The 11099-nt window shown below is 42.0% G+C and overlaps 1 long non-coding RNA gene across 1 annotated transcript; it reads right to left on the bottom strand.

Annotated features, from left to right (window-relative positions):
- Positions 1 to 3141: 3141 nt before the first annotated feature.
- LOC134346102 (uncharacterized) lies at positions 3142 to 10272 on the bottom strand. Its single transcript, XR_010017828.1, has 3 exons — positions 10056 to 10272; positions 6439 to 6586; positions 3142 to 5480 (listed from the first exon to the last, which is right to left on the bottom strand). It is a non-coding gene; the product is annotated as an uncharacterized LOC134346102 (long non-coding RNA).
- Positions 10273 to 11099: the final 827 nt, after the last annotated feature.

Below are 11099 nucleotides of genomic sequence, written 5' to 3'. Positions count from 1 at the left end.
ACACAGATGGCCCAGTATTCAGCGTAGTAGTAACTTTCATGCCAGGTCAATGTAGAAGTAAGTTTTGTCACTGTTGTGTAGACAGTTAATTGTTAACAGTTCATTGTTGGGTTTGATGTCAATCACATGCAGAAGCACAGCCTTGTGCACTTTTACACACTTTGTGCGGACATTTATCCACAACCCCATCGCCTTTACTGGTGAAACCTACAGAACATTTTGCTGGTGGTTTCCAGCACAGCATGAATATGCTCGTGTCACACGGCCTTCATCTTCATTTCATGTTTCTGAGAACCCGGAGTTGCTGGTAAAGTGCAGGAGATCCGTTTCAATGTTCAGCACATGTTGCATCAGGGTGCTGTGTGGACTTTTTGAACAGCACCTCCCTGGTTTAGAATGGCATACTCGCTCCTCGGTGCCCTTGTAGGCAAACTTCAAGGCTGGCTTAAAAGTCAAATCCTCTTGTGACAAGTTTCAGCTATTTGTGCTAAGCTCTGGCCACCAGAGGAGACATGTATTGTGTTCAGTGCTTACAGTGCGGGGCTCTCTTCACTGGAAAAACGAAAATCTGTTGCATCCTGTGCAGGATTGCAATAGGATCAGAAGATGCTGAATCCCTGTGGGTTGAGTTAAGAAACTCCAAGGGTATAAGGACCCCGATGGCAGTTATATACAGGCCTGCAAACTGTAGCTGGGAGGTGGTCCACAGATGACAACAGGAAATAGAAAAGGCATGTCAAAAAGGCAATGTTATGATAGTCATGGGAGATTTTAACATACAGGTCCATTGGGAAAATAAGGTTGGTGATGGATCTCAAGAAAGTGACTTTCTTGGTCGTCTAAGAGATGGCTTTTTAGAGCAGTTTGTTGTTGAGCATGCTAGGGTATCAGTTAGGAAAAAGATTACAGAAGAAGTCATGGTTAGAAGCAATGCATGCAAAATGCTGGAGGAGCTCAGCAGGTCAGGCGGTCTTTACAGAGGGGAGTTAAGAGAATGTAACTTTCCTATCAAGTTACAGGGAAGTTGCTAACATGGTTAGACCATTGGCTAATTGGAAGAAGGCAGCGAGTGGGAATAAAAGGATCCTTGTCTGGTTGGCGGCCAGTAATTGGTGGTGTTTTGCAGGGGTCAGTGTTGGGACCACCTCTTTTTATGCTGTATATAAATGATTTAGATGATAAAATAGATGGCTTTGTTGTCAAGTTTGCAGATGTTACAAAGATTGGTGGAGGGGTAGGTAGTATTGAGGAAACAGGTAGGATGCAGAAGGACTTAGACAGATTAGGAGAATGGGCAAGAAAGTGGCAAATGAATTATAATGTTGGAAAATGCATGGTTACGAACTTTGGTAGTAGAAGTAAATGTGTGGACCATTTTCTAAGCGGGGAGAAAATTGAAAAGCCTGAGATGCAAAAGGACTTGGGAGTCCTTGTGTGGAACACCATAAAGGTTAACTTGCAGGTTAAGTCAGTGGAAGACAAATGCAATGTCAGCATTCATTTCAAGAGGTCCAAATACAAACGCAGGAATGTGATGCGGAGCGTTTATAAGGCACTGGCGATGCCTCACCTTGGGTATTGTGAACAGTTTTGCACTCCTCATCTGAGATGAGATGTACTGGCATTGGAGAGGATCCAGAGGATGTTGACAAGGGTGATTCCAGGAATGAAAGGGTTATCATATGAGACACGTTTGATGACTCTGGGTGTACTCACTGGAATTTAGAAGGATGAGGGGGGATCTCATTGAAACCTTTCGAATGTTGAAAGGCCCAGACAGAGTAAATGTGGAAAGGATATTTCCCATGGTGGGAGAGTTTTGGACAAGAGGGTACAGCCTCAAGATTGAGGGGCATCCATTCATAGAAACATAGAAACATAGAAAATAGGTGCAGGAGTAGGCCATTCGGCCCTTCGAGCCAGAGATGTGGAGAAATTTCTTTAGTCAACGGGTGGTGAAATTGTGGAATTTGTTGCCATGTGCCCCTGTGGAGGCCAGGTCACTGGGTGTATTTAAGGAAGAGATTGATAGGTTCTTGATTGGACATGGCATTTAATGTTACAGGGAGAAGGCCAGGAAATGGAGTTGAGGAGGAGGATAAAAAGGATCAGCCATGATTGAATGGCAGAGCAGAGTCGATGAGCCAAATGGCCTAATTTTGCTCCTATGTCTTCTGGTCTTATTGTTCCTTTTACCAAAATGCATTATTGTACATTTCCTAACATCTGATATTTTTTGCCCATTCTTGCAATTTGTCTAAGTCCCCTGTAACCTTGCTTCCTCAGCACTACCTACCCCTGCACCCATCTTCATATCAACCACAAACTTTGCCTCAAAACCATCAATTCCATTCTAAATCATTGACGAACAAGGTGAAAGGCAGCAGTCCCAATACTGACCCCAAGGAACATCACCAGACACCGGCAGTCAACCAGAAAAGGCCCCTTTTATTCCCACTTGCTGCCTCCTGCCCGTCAGCCATTCCTCTGTCCATGCCAGTATCCTTCCTGTAACACAAGATGATTTTAATCTTGTTATGCAGCCTCACGTGTGGCACCTTATAAAACGCCTTCTGAAAATCCAAATGAATGACATCCCCTTCCTCTACTTTGTCCACCCTGCTTGTTACTTCTTCAAAAATCTCTTAACAGATTTGTCAGGCAAGATTTCCCTTCACAGAAACCATACTGACTTCAACTTATTTTATCATTAGACTCCAGCACTTTCTCTACCACTGAGGTTGGGCTTACTGGAATGTAATTTCCTTTCATTTGCCCTGTTCCATTCTAAATGAGGATGGAGGAGCGGGTAGTGTTGAGGAAACAGAGAGACTTAATTGGTTTAGGGGAATGTGCAAAGAAGCGGCAAATGAAATACAATGTTGAAAGTTGTATGGTCATGCACATTGATGGAAGAAATAAACGAGCAGACTATTATTTAGATGGGGAGAGAATTTAAAAATTCAGAGGTGCAAAGGGACTTGGGAGTACTTGTGCAGGATACCCTAAAGGTTAACCTTTCAGTTGAGTCAGAGGTGAAGAAGGAGAACGCAATGTTGGCATTAATTTCCAAAGGTACAGAATATAAGAGCAGGGATGTGATGTTGAGGCTCTATAAGACATTCGTGAGACCACACTTGGAGTTTTGTGTGCAGTTTTGGGCTCCTTATTTAGATAGATAGATAGACAGATAGATAGATATACTTTATTGATCTCGAGGGAAATTGGGTTTCGTTACAACTGCACCAACCAAGAATCGAGCATAAATATAACAATGCAAAAACCACAAACAATCAAACAACAAAATACAGACTATGCCAGATAGAAAATAAGTCCAGGACCAGCCTATTGGCTCAGGGTGTCAAACCCTCCACGGGAGGAGCTGCTAGGAAGGATATACTGACATTGGAGACTGTTCAGAGAAGATATACGAGAACCAATGAAAGGCTTACCGTATGAGAAGCATCTGGCAGCTCTTGTGTGTGTTCCCCGGATTTCAGGAGAATGAGAGGGTATCTCATAGAAACATTTCGAATGTTAAAAGGCCCGAACAGATTAGATATGGCAAAGTTATTTCACATGTTAAGGGAATCTAGGAGAAGAGGGCACGAATTCAGGATTGAAAGATGTCCATTTAGAACTGAAATGTGGAGAAATTACTTTCGTCAGAGGGTGGTAAATCTGTGGAATTTGCTGCCACGAGCAGCTGTGGAGGCCACTTCATTGGGTGTATTTAAGGCAGAGATAGATAGGTTCTTGATTAGCCAGGCCATCAAAGGGCATGGGGAGAAGGCAGGGGAGTGGGGATGACTAGAAGAATTGGAGAATTAGATCAGCCCATGATTGAATGGTGGAGCAGACTCGATGGGCCAAAAGGCCTACTGCCTCTCCTATATCTTATGGTTTTAAGGTCTTATGGTCTTAAAGGGTGGAGTGACATTTCCACTCTTCCAGTCCTCTGGGACCATGCTAGAATCATGTGAGACTTGAAGGTTCATGACCAATGCATCTGCTATCTCTTCTGCAACCTCTTTCAGGACTCTAGGATGTGCTCCATCTGACCCACGTGACTTATCTACCACAAGAACTTTGAGCTTGCCTGACACTTTTTCCTTTGTAATAGTAATTGCACGCCCTCCTGCCCACTGTCACTCATGCACCTCTGACACACTGCTTGTGTCTTCCACAGTGAAGACAGATGCAAAGTTCCTATTAAGTTCATCTGCCATTTCTTTGTCCCCATTACAACCCCACCGGCATCATTTTCCAGTGAGTGAATATCAACTCTTACCTCTGTTTTACTCTTTATATGGCTGAAAAATACTTCTTGTAACCTTCTTTATATTATTGGCTAGTTTACCCTCATATTTCATCTTTTCCTTCATATAGCTTTTTTCATTGCCTTTTGTAGGATTTTAACAGCTTCCCAATTATCCAACTTCCCACTAACTTTTGCTACCTTATATGCCCTTTCCTTGGCTTTTATGCAGTCCTTAACTTCCTTTGTCAGCCACAGTTGCCTGCCCCTGCCATTTGAGAACTTCTTCCTCCGTGGGACATAACTATCCGGTGCCTTGTGACCTATTCCCAGAAACCTCAGCCATCTCTGCTCTGCTGTCATCCCTGCCTGTATCCTCCTCCAATCCACGTGGGCAATCTCCCCTCTCGTACCTCTGTAATTCCTTTTATTCCATTGTGATACTGATAGATGTGAGTTATGCTTCTCCCTCTCAAACTGCTCTATTAACTGTTTTTTTTAGTAATAGTTCTAATAGCAACCTTGGTCTGCACCCGATCACAGTCATTAAACCTTCTCTCCACTGTACAGGACTTTGCAACTTAAAACTTCCTGTTTTTCCAATTCTGATGGAAGGTCCTTGGTTCAAAATACTGACTCTTGCTTGGCAAATGTTTCCTGGCCTCCTGAATTCTTCAGAAATTTGGTATACACCACAATGTATTTTACTAGAATATAATTTTCCATTTCTGAACAAATGTTGTGTTGCACTGGATAATTTTCTTCTGTTTCCACAATTTTATCCATCATTCTTTGCCATGTATTAAAAGCGCAGAGTGCACTTAACTCTCAAGTTAGTCAATACTTGGTCATTTGTTTAAACTTTGGGAGAATTTCTCCTTGTGTATATCTTATAGAGAAAAAGAAATAAGACGAAAAAATACATGAAGCGCAATTTCCTGACAGTTAAACTCTGCCACCGTTTGCAGCCAACTTTCTCAGTCCCTGAAGTTGCTCAATCACTTGATGAACCTTCGTGAGAAATCTTGTTGCATATGTTGGTCATGACAAACGTTGTGTCACAGGAGGTACAGAGTTAACATTAGAAGGATTGTGAGGGAAGCCGTGGCCTGATGAAGAAACACAGATGCTAACAGCAGAGTTGTTTTCTTAGGACACTGTCAGTTGATCAAAGGAAATCCAGGAAGTTAGCTAGTTACAACTGGGGTAATTACTCATGTACCTCAAACCAAAAGCAACACAGCAGCTCATATAGTATTATTGGTTCGCAGATTAAAGGACTCAGTTGTAATCCTGACCACAAGCCTTGTTTGTGGAATTTACACATTTTCTCTGTGACAGTGCAGGATTGCCCTGCATGCTTAGTTTACTCATGCATCCCATAAACTCTCAGATTGGTTGGCTAATTGGTTGCTGTAAATAGTGTAACGACTTGAGGAAAGTTTGGGGAGCTGATGTGAATATGATTAGAATAAAATGAATGAGGGCAGGATTAATGTCAGTGGATGTTTGATGTTAACACAAATTTTGTGGACCAACTGGCCTGTTTCCATACTGTTTCATTTTGTAAATCAATCAAAGTAAATAAAATATGCTAGTTATAAAAGGATCTAATGCTTTCCCAGCATATATGATGAATAAACTCTTCTTGGACTTCCAGCCGCATACAGGTCTCAATTTTAACCACAGTTTCAATGATAAACTCTGCCACACCACCGACTAGACATTCCCTGGCATCATCCCTGATGAAGATAGCAGAGTTTGTCATTGAAAAGTTGGTTAAAATCGATAGCTGTAACCAGTTGGAAGAGTTTATTCATTATGCTAGTTATGTTTTTATTCTATCTTTTGACTTTTAGACCTTACTCCATATCTGCATTTAAGTTCTAGAATGGAGTAAATAACACTCCAATCATTCTCAACCTGTTTTCCAAAATACCAATTGATGTTCTTCACTAATTATTTATTTTCAAAATGTGGGAATCTCATACCTGGCATCTGTAAGCCCAGCATGACTTGTAACATTGATTGGAATTACATCTCGCTATTATGGAATTGTGGTTTTTATTACTTTGTTTCTATGACCAGATCAATACCTTTTCATGAATAAATGAAGGCATGAGAGAATCGAAGATATAGACAGAGAGGGAGAGAGAAAGAAGATAAGTTTTTAAACAAACCTGTTAAATCACATCACAGTTTTACTCTTTCTTTGGGCACCTTTCAACATGCAGGTAGACTGGAGGAAACAGGCTGGTACTGGACCCCAAGAAAGGGAGTTTGTGGAGTCCCTCCGAGATGGATTCTTAGAACAGCTTGTACTAGAGCCTACCAGAGAGAACACAATTCTAGATTTAGTGTTGTGCTATGAACCGCAGATTTGATCAGGGACCTGGAGGTAAAGGAGCCATTAGGAGGTAGTGACCATAATATGATAAGTTTTAATCTACAATTTGAGAGAGAGAAGGGAAACTCGGAAGTGTCAGTATTACAGTTGAACAAAGGGAACTATGGTGCTATGAGGGAGGAGCTGGCCAAAGTTCAATGGAACAATACCCTAGCAGGGATGACAGTGGAACAGCAATGGCAAGTGTTTCTGGGAATAATGCGGAAGGTGCAGGATCAGTTCGTTCCAAGGAGGAAGAAAGATCCTAAGGGGAATAAGGGGAGGCCGTGGCTGACAAGGGAAGTAATGGACAGTATAAAAATAAAAGAGAAGAAATATAACATAGCAAAGATGAGTAGGAAGCCGGAGGATTGGGAAAGTTTTAAAGAGCAACAGGTAGTAACTAAAAAGGCAATACGCGGAGAGAAAATGAGGCACGAAGGTAAACTAGCCAGGAATATAAAGGAGGATAGTAAAAGCTTCTTTAGGTATGTGAAAAGGAAAAAAAAAATAGTTAAGACCAAAATTGGGCCCTTGAAGACAGAAGCGGGTGAATTTATTATGGGGAACAAGGAAATGGCAGACGAGTTGAACAGGAACTTTGGATCTGTCTTCACTAGAGAAGACACAAACAATCTCCCAGATGTAATAGTGGCCAAAGGACCTAGGATAATGGATGAATTGAAAGAAATTTATATTAGGCAGGAAATGGTGTTGGATAGGCTGTTGGGTCTGAAGGCTGATAAGTCCCTAGGACCTGATGGTCTGCATCCCAGGGTACTTAAGGAGGAGGCTTTAGAAATCAGGGATGCATTGGTAATCATTTTCCAATGTTCTATAGATCCAGGATCAGTTCCTGTGGATTGGAGGGTGACTAATGTTGTCCCTCTCTTCAAGAAGGGAGGAAGAGAGAAAACAGGGAATTATAGACCGGTTAGCCTGACGCCGGTGGTGGGAAAGATGCTGGAGTCAATTATAAAAAGTGAAATTACGGCACATCTGGATAGTAGTAACAGGATTGGTCCGAGTCAGCATGGATTTACGAAGGGGAAATCGTGCTTGACTAATCTTCTGGAAGTTTTTGAGGATGTAACTATGAAAATGGACAAGGGAGAGCCAGTGGATGTAGTGTACCTGGACTTTCAGAAAGCCTTTGATAAAGTCCCACATAGGAGATTACTGGGCAAAATTAGGGCACATGGTATTGGGGGCAGAGTACTGACATGGATTGAAAATTGGCTGGCTGACAGAAAACAAAGAGTAGTGATTAACGGGTCCCTTTCAGAATGGCAGGCGGTGACCAGTGGGGTACTGCAGGGTTCAGTGCTGGGACCGCAGCTCTTTACAATATATATTAATGATTTAGATGAGGGAATTAAAAGTAGCATTAGCAAATTTGCTGATGACACAAAGCTGGGTGGCAGTGTGAAATGTGAGGAGGATGTTATGAGAATGCAGTGTGTCTTGGAGAGGCTGGGTGAGTGGGCAAATGCATGGCAGATGCATTTTAATGTGGATAAATGTGAGGTTATCCACTTTGGTGGTAAGAATGGGAAGGCAGATTATTATCTAAATGGAGTCAAGTTAGGAAAAGGGGAAGCACAACGAGATCTAGGTGTTCTTGTACATCAGTCACTGAAAGCAAGCATGCAAGTACAGCAGGCAGTGAAGAAAGCTAATGGCATGCTGGCCTTCATAACAAGGGGAATTGAGTATAAGAGCAAAGAGGTCCTTCTGCAGCTGTACAGGGCCCTGGTAAGACCACACCTGGAGTACTGTGTGCAGTTTTGGTCTCCAAATTTGAGGAAGGACATTCTTACTATTGAGGAAGTGCAGCGTAGGTTCACAAGGTTAATTCCCAGGATGGCGGGACTGTCATATGTCGAAAGATTGGAGCGACTGGGCTTGTATACTCTGGAATTTAGAAGGCTGAGAGGGGATCTTATTGAAATATATAAGATTATTACAGGATTGGACACGCTGGAGGCAGGAAGCATGTTCCCGCTGATGGGTGAGTCCAGAACCAGAGGCCACAGTTTAAGAATTAGGGGTAGGCCACTTAGAACGGAGCTGAGAAAAAACTTTTTCACCCATAGAATGGTGGATATATGGAATGCTCTGCCCCAGAAGGCTGTGGAGGCCGAGTCTCTGGATGCTTTCAAAAGAGAGATGGATAGAGCTCTTAAAGATAGCGGAATCAAAGGTTATGGAGATAAGGCAGGAACTAGATACTGATAGTGGATGATCAGCCATGATCACAGTGAATAGTGGTGCTGGCTCGAAGGGCCGAATGGCCTTCTCCTGCACCTATTGTCTCTTGTCTATTGTCTTTATTCATGGAGTGAAAACCTGAAATCTGGGATAAAGTGAGTTCCTTATTACCAAAAGTTTCAATTTCTTGCACAGTATCTTAACACAGTTTAATAGCAAAAAAGTATCTGGGGCAAGAGCAGGTCCCCTTTAGGATCAATATGGTGTCTGTTTGGAGCGATGGGAAATGGGCAAAGACTGGTGTAAGGATAAGGACATGAAAGCTGGTGAAGTTAGGGAAGAAAATAATGAAATCCAGGAACCCATCAATATTATGAAGTTTTGGAGTTCCTGAAATGCATAAGGGTGGATTAATCCTTGAACTGTATTTTAGGATGTTATGTGAACCAAGGGAGGAGATGGTAAGGAGCTTTGCAGAGAATTTTGTATCATCCTGAGCTGTGAGTATAACTGATGTAGGGTCTCTATTTACGAAGGACAGCAGAAATAAAAATAAAAAGAGGGCATATAATGTAGCAAATAGAGGGAAGCTAGAGCATTGGGAAGCTTCTGAAAACCAACAGAAGGCAACTAAAAAAATAAATAAGAAGAGAAAAGATGAAATATGAAGTTATGCTAGCTAATAAGATTAAAGAGGAGACGAGAAGATTATTCAGATATATAATGAGTAACAGGGAGGATAGAGTGGGTATTGGACTGCTGGAAAATGAAGCTGGAGAGTCAGTAACAGTGGGGGGAGGGGGTCAAAGAAGAGGCAGACGAGCTCATTAAGTATTTTTGGTCAAAAATCATGTGGAAGGCACTAAGTTTCAGATTCAAGATGTAATTTCCTGTACACAAGTGCAAAATAGTACAAAATAACTTGTCACACCTCGCTATCAGGTGTGGGTGAGCTGCCCGACGAGGGTCACCGGTTGGAAAAAAAAACAGATGGTAAGCAGCAACACACGTGAGTGCAAGGGGTTTTATTTGGTGCCAAGTTAAAAAAAGAACCAAAGCTGCCCAAAAGTTGTGAAGAAAAAAAGTACAGATATTTACAAACAGACAAGTGAAAACAAACGTACAACAATTTACAAATATATGGAGCCTTTCTCCATGATAGACTTTGTCATTAACTTTCCAATAAAACTATTCACCAACCGTCAAATCCAACCTCCAGACCTCTTCAGCAAAGCCAAGCTGAGGGTTTAAAATCTGCCTGCGTAGGGGCAGTGAGTCTGCTCCCACTAATCCAGGCATTATTTTAGGGTGCCCAAAACTATCTCTCGGGTCTTCTGGGACTGTTCTGCGGTCTGCAAATCGATGTGACAGAGTGAGTGGAAAGAAATGAAACCGTTTGGAACGCCCGTGTCTAGAATCCTTACTCTTATGTAGAGCAGACTAACTGAAGGGACTGTTTTGATTAGCCAAGCTAGTGATTGTTTTACTGTTGGGGTGTGTAAATGGTGAACTCCCAACAACTGCAGAATGGGAGGGCAAAGTGTGTGAACTACTGGGGAAACTTGACCAGGGACAGAACGAGGGGAGTGACTAACCGGGCAAAGGGGGAAGGTTAGCAGGGGAATTAGCATTGCCAACCTGTTCAGTCACATAATTGTTACACCAGATCTGAGAAACACAAAAAAAACACAATAAAATAAGAATGCCTTAAATGTAAATATTAAGATTGCTTATGGACAAAGATTGATTGTGTGTCCATGAAGTAACGCTAGGCACAGGAGTGTCTGTGCAAAGACTGACCGACAGGAAATAATCAAATGATGGTTGAGTGTGTGAAGTGGTGGGTTAGTGTGTGGAAGTTGTTGTGTACTTAGTATTTCAGTAATATTTGAAAAATATTGTAAATATTCTGTTTAAGCATACTTTGTTGTTTACACAATGTATTCAACGATTCAAAGTACATTTATTATCAGAGGTTCAAAGGTTCATTTTATTGTCAAATTATGCATGTACAATACAGCTCCGATATTTGTCGACTCCAGATAGCCATTAAATACAGACTACGAGTGTTGATGAAAAAAGCCAACACCGAAGAGCACAAGAAAGAAAAGATCAAAGCTCGCAGATCCCAAACCTCCCCCTCTCCCTGCAGCAAAAACATTACGACAAGAACAATCCCGACCCATCACTCGCAGAAAAGAACAAAGCTCGCAGATCCCAAACCTCCCCCTCTCCCCGCAGCAA

Source organism: Mobula hypostoma, chromosome 5 (genome assembly GCF_963921235.1).
Source record: "Mobula hypostoma chromosome 5, sMobHyp1.1, whole genome shotgun sequence".
Lineage (NCBI taxonomy): Eukaryota > Metazoa > Chordata > Chondrichthyes > Myliobatiformes > Myliobatidae > Mobula > Mobula hypostoma.
This window is presented reverse-complemented; position numbering and strand designations above follow the sequence as displayed.